We start from the raw sequence: 6,400 nt of genomic DNA, 5'->3' as shown, positions 1-6,400 counted from the left end.
TGTTGACACAACCATGCAATCTCCATAGACAAACATTGGCAGTAGAGTCAATTAATCAAAACAATTGTACATCTCGGTCATTTTTCATTATTGTGTTAAACTGCCCTAGTGGCACCAGTGAATCCAAATGTAATACATTTTGTAAATGATTCCAAAAATCTAGAGTGTTACATTCAAAGTTGGTATGGTACACTCTGAACTGGGTCAGTAGTATGCATATAAGTAAGTAAGCATTTCACAGTAAGGTCTACACTTGTTGTATTCGGCTCATGTGACAAATAAAGTTTGATTTGATATCATATTATCTTTATCAACCAGAACATTATTCGATTTCCATTTTCAGTGGAAACAGAATAGTTCCTCTACAAATCCTTTGCCTACCACTCCTCCCCCTTCCCTCCATCTCTTTCTCTCCCTTTCTCAAGAACATGGATGAGGATATTAGTCAATAGCCATCAAGTGTCAAAAAAGAGCTTAAGTCAAGTTAGGAACATTAAACTGAACAAACGTGAGGTTACTTCGCAAGAATGGGTTTCCTGGTTGGGGGATGTGCACTTGGACCAGAGCTGGGTGCAAATAGTATCAGAAATCTTTCAAATGCTGTAGTTGTGCTTGATTGAGCTTACCTGACACAATGGATCCAATAGAATAGTCTCAAAGGTGCAAACCACACTGTCTTTCCAAGTAGACTCAATCAAATGCTCAAAGTATTTTAAAGATTTCAAATCTTACTTGAACCCAGGTCTGATATGGTCCCACTTCCAGGGATTAGGTCAGTATTGAAGTTTACCTTTGACAGAGACCAGAGTCCATCATGTGTGGCGTGGGCGAGCCAGATAAGACTGGACCGGCTTCCAATGAGTGCCTTGAGTCTGGGTCGTAAAACGTGCAATTAAGCCAAAAGAGGGCAGGATACACCATAGAAATAGAATGAACGGAACGGGCTTGGAACCTCTAAACTCATGGGTACACTCGCAAAGGCTGCCTGGTATTGTGATGTAATTATTTCCAAGGTAATTATTTCCAAGGTAATTATTTCCAAGGTAATTATTTCCAAGGTAATTATTTCCAAGAATGTTCATTGAAATTTTTTTTTTATTGAACCTTTATTTAACCAGGCAAGTCAGTTAAGAACAAATTCACAATGACGGCCTAGGAACAGTGGGTTAACTGCCTTGTTCAGGGGCAGAACGACAGATTTTTACCTTGTCAGCTCGGGAATTTGATCTACCAACCTTTCGGTTATAGGTTTAGCATTGAAAACATGACCAGCGGTCAGGAAATCATGTTATAAAGTGGCTGTAGACAACTTTAAAAATGTTTAAATGAATAAAATGACAGTAAAACAGTTCATCTATTTGTTTGCTGAGTAATAGTCTGAAATTCACCTCCGTTGTATTTATTTTCTCCTTTGATGGTGAACTTTCTGTACTGCTACCATTCTCTCCCCAGTCATTTTCATTCAGGCGCTGGTGCAATGAATTTGTTTATTTTAGAATGCTTTTGCATTTAATTATTAAGCTATTCTAACCTCTGTTATCTTCAACCTAGCCTATGGGTACACTCGCAATGGCCGCAATCATTGACATGAATGAGGAAGCCCGTTCTATTCACTCTATTTCTATGGGCTACACACCATCATAAACACAGGAGGAGTTTGGCTCGACACAGGCATGCTCTGGTCTCCACAGCATGGGGAAGGAGACTTGGATAAGGCAGGAATGAGAGAAGGTCTTACCTCCTTGGAATTGTAGTGCTTTACTGGAAGGTCCTTAGTCGGCAGGGGAATGCACAGAGAGACAAAGACGGTAGGAGAGGGAGGGGAGTGGAGATGTCAATGTGACACATTGGAGAAACGAAAGTGACACAGCAGAAAATTACTGGGTGAGCTTCCATGAAGAGGAGAATGTAAGTCTTTAAGAGGCAACAGTAAATGAACACAGTTAATTGAATCAGTGATTCATTCAATTGTGAAAAATGTGCATTTGGTAAAAGAGAGCAAAGGAGAGAGACAGAAAGAAGAACATTAGCCAGAAGAAAGAGAGAGGAAAACAAAAAGTCAAGGAACCCTTGGTGAGTGAACAGTCACCCAGTCCCTAGATAGATCCTTCAACAGTATCTCATCATGGTGAACCTGGACCTGAGGTCTCTCACCCTGCCGGTGGGCATCATCCGTATGTTGGAGGTGGTCCTCACCTGTATCACCTTCAGTCTGGTGGCCTCGGCAGGCCATGTGCTCTCCACACACTGGGACTGGTGCATGTTCACCTGGTGCTTCTGCTGCTTCTTCTCCCTCTTCATCCTCATCATGGAGTTCACCCGCTTCAGCGCCAAGGTGGGGGATGTTTACTGTCTGGATTTGATGGAATAGATTGGTGGGAGGGGAATTTGTGGCTCACGTGTATCGTAGCTTATGTGTATCTGTCTTATATATTTCTAATGTCTATTTCTATTGTAAAGCAGTAGTAGCAGTTGCACGTTTTTCAGGAAAACATATTTTTCAGGAAAACTCTTGGCCCTAGACATAACCTTTCCTCACATCTCCCCTCCTCATCATCTCAAGGTGCCCATCTCCTGGGATGACTTCACCACGGCCTTCGCCGTGCTGGCCGCACTAATGTGTTTCACCTCCTCCGTCATCTACCCCACCTTCTTCACCTGCCCCACCTGCTACCGCCAGATTGCCGCCACCGTCAGCTCCCTACTCTGTTTCGGAGTGTACGTCGGCGAGGTGGTGCTGGCCCGCCTCCGGCCCGGTGGTGAGATCAGTGGCTTCCTGTCCACTGTCCCGGGCCTCCTCAAGATCCTGGAGACTCTGCTGGCCTGTATTATCTTCACGTCGCTGGATCCGGCAAGGTTTCTGTTTCATCCGGGACTGCAGTGGTGCGTGGCGGTTTATTCCCTCTGCTTCATCTTCTCACTCGTCATCATCTTCCTCACCGTCGGTCAGCTGCTGTCGCTCTTCCCCTTCTCGTTTGACAAACTGCTCACGGTCTATAATATTCTGGCCACCATGATGTACATGACTGCCACGGTCATCTGGCCGCTGTATAGTTTCGAGAACAACCCCGGCCCGTTCCGTGTTCCCCTGTCCCTGGGACAATCTGGTTGTGGTGACGTTCATGACCGTGATCAACCTAGTCATCTATATTTTGGATACGATCTACTCGATAAAGGTGGTCTTCTTCACATTGGATGAGGAATAGGCCAGATTCTCAGGAACCTTCACTCCAACTTTTCCAGAACCGGTCAATGACTGACACACTATCATATTGCAGAGGAGAAAATACTGTTTACTGAATAAGACACTCCAGCACGTTGGTCATCTTGATTCTCCACATATGGTTGAAAATATCCATTTCATTTCTAGAGAATGAAGAGTTTATTTTCAAATCAATGACTGAGAGCTTGGAAGAAGAACATTTGCAGAACGTTGAAAGGACATTTGTTGTTGTCTTTTGCTTCAGACATGTGGAAGATATTTAGTTATTCCTATAACACTGTAAATGAACTCTTATTGCAGATGAGGATTCTACAGGCAAGGACACACTGTTTATCACTTGTAGCTATTAAAGTGTGCAGTAGGAAGCTGAGTTAATGATTGATCGTATCGATTTCATAGAAATTAAAAACGACAAAACTTTGGATCCTGATGCAAATACAATATGAATGTCTAATTCCGTTGGGCCAAAGGCACTAGCAGCACTTTATATTCTGCCAATTGCAAAGGACTGTGATCTTATATTCATGTTGACCACTTCTTTCTTGGTTGTTAGACGTTCTCTTGTTGTACTGCTAGTTGGCTCACTAACTGCCAAATAGTTGATTACCTGCTGAAGTGCTATGTGGACTGCACACTAAAAACAAATGGTTCTACAGTATATAATGCCAATTAATAGTTATTTGGCTCATAACAATAGTGTATCCTATTTTGGTACTATATAGAACCCTTTTTTGAAGGTTCTATAAAGAACCATGTTCACACGGTTATAAATGGAACTATTATGGTACTATAAAGAAACCTTTCCTAAGGTTCTAAAAATAACTTTAAAAAAAGTTCTACATAGCACCAAAAAGGGTTCCGCTATCATTACAACCCTTTTCGGTGCTATAAAGACCCCTTTTTAATGGTTATTTATAGAACCTTTATGGCGAATGGTTATATTAAACTAAGAACCTTTCTCAATCTCAAAGGTTGTACAAAGTACCCTTTGAAGAACCAGAAAGAGATATTTATTCTGGTTAGACATATACTGTTAAAATTCCATAGGTGTTGTTGAATCAGGTGTGGTAGCTCTGGAACAGCTGGGGTTCTCTGAGGAGAGAATTGAGAACTGCTGGTTTAGGTATTTTTAAAAGACTGGAGTTGGAAGGGGACTCAACTCAAGAACTGATCTTTCATTATGATGTTGACCTTTTCTTACAAGCCCATAGAATAGGGAGAGGTAATCAGAGAAAGTTTGTGTACAGGACAGGGGTCCTTCTCCATTGAAGTGTACCATCTTTCAGATGCAGACATAGGGTGCATTCAAAATGTCCAGTAGTGCACTATATAGGGAATAGGGTGCCATTTCGGAAGCATCCATAGACACTTCATTCTGTCTGCTTTTGAATGGGCTTGACGATTATATCCTCAAATTCATGAAAACACAGTCATGTAAGATATATAAAAACTGATATTCGTGTTTGTGGATTAATTTACTTCTGTTAGATGCTTTTCATTAACCTCTATGGGATCGGTGACCCACCCTCAGGATGGTTGAGTAAACGTGCGCTAATGTGATTAGCATGACATTGTAAGTAATAAGAACATTTCCCAGGACATAGACATATCTTATATGGGCTGAAAGCTTAAATTATTGTTAATCTAACTGCACTGTCCAATTTACAGTAGCTATTACAGTGAAATAATACCATGCTATTGTTTGAGTGCACAGTTATGTACTTAGTAACAGTTATGTACTACTAAAAATGTATCAATAAACCAGTTAGGCACATTTGGGGCACATTTGGGCAGACTTGACACAACATTTTGAACAGTAATGCAATGGTTCATTGGATCAGTATAAAACTTTGCACATACACTGCTGCTGTCTAGTGGCCAAAATCTAAAGTGCGCCTGGACTCCTACGTGATATGATGGCCTTTCTATTGCATTTCAAAGTTGATGGGACAAAAAATAATAATTGAAAACTCATGTTTTTTCTTTGTATTATCTTTTACCAGATCTAATGTGTTATATTCTCCTAAATTAATTTCACATTACCACAAACTTCAAAGTGTTTCCTTTCAAATATGCATATCCTTGCTTCAGGTCCTGAGCTACAGGCAGTTAGATTTGGGTATGTCATTTTAGGCAAAAATGTAAAACAATTTACAAAATACTTGCATAGCGTATATCAATGATTGACAACCAAAATCTACTGCAACATGCTAACAATAGAGATGTGTGAATGATTAATGACACACATGAACCTTTGTTCCCTCTCAGCTCACTGTATGATTGAACCAGAGAGTGTGGGACAAGGGCTGTGGAACTCAAACAAATGTTTAGATATATATAGATTGTGTAAAATGTATCATTAAGAAAAGGGAATCATGTCAGTTCTTGTCATTGTCTATCTGCAACAGTCCTACTGGTTCACGTCATTCGTTACACTCCCTGGTGTGATCATGTTAATCATTACCCAAAGGTTGTGTTGATGTGGGTTGCTAGGCTGTGTTGCCATTTGTAGTTTATGACTCAATAACAATAGACCTACTGATAAACATAACCAACTTGAAAATAGCAGAAGTGATACTGTATTTTGCTCAATAAAAAGAAGTGACAGATTTCACAGTTGTAACTTCTGTCAGCTGAAGCGTGAGCTAAATACTGGCTCAATCACATGACTGAGAATAAAAAAATCAGACTCTCATTGTACTTCTGAAAAGTTTCATTAAGTTTGATGTATAAACCAGTCTGGAGCGAAGATAGATTTTGAATATATGTCATTAGAGAGAAAAGGGCTTGTCCTTGCAGCATTGTCTATTGTCAAATAAAAAATGATTTGTCATATGCACAGGATTCAGTGAAATGCTTGCAAGCTCTCCTGTCAGCTATTGTTGTTCTTCTGAATCGACAAAGACTGAGTTGTTTTCTGTTGTTGCTGTGTTTGAGCCGCTACAGTTAGTTTACATGCAAAATGTTGGGGAAGTGAGGTTTTGTGGTTTGTGCATAATGTGACTGACCGGACTCTACCGTGGATAATTTCTACAGAAGGCTACTCCGAATGACAAAGAGCAGGTAATAGTCCTAGGAAGTAAAAAGTTAGCAAAACTATGAGGTACTTAAGTTGGGACTAAAGACTTATGATTTATGGATACACTTCATTTCTCATAACTATGGACGCACTTTCAA

General features: G+C 40.5%; 1 pseudogene; it reads left to right on the top strand.

Moving 5' to 3' along the window:
- The first annotated feature begins 1,739 nt into the window (after positions 1–1,739).
- Positions 1,740–6,060, top strand: LOC118379764 (myeloid-associated differentiation marker homolog; annotated as a pseudogene).
- The last annotated feature ends 340 nt before the right edge of the window (positions 6,061–6,400 follow it).

This window comes from Oncorhynchus keta, unplaced genomic scaffold (assembly GCF_023373465.1).
Source record: "Oncorhynchus keta strain PuntledgeMale-10-30-2019 unplaced genomic scaffold, Oket_V2 Un_contig_13749_pilon_pilon, whole genome shotgun sequence".
Taxonomy (NCBI): Eukaryota; Metazoa; Chordata; class Actinopteri; order Salmoniformes; family Salmonidae; genus Oncorhynchus; species Oncorhynchus keta.
The sequence above is the reverse complement of the archived record's forward strand: the minus strand, read 5'-3'. Positions and strand labels throughout refer to the sequence as shown.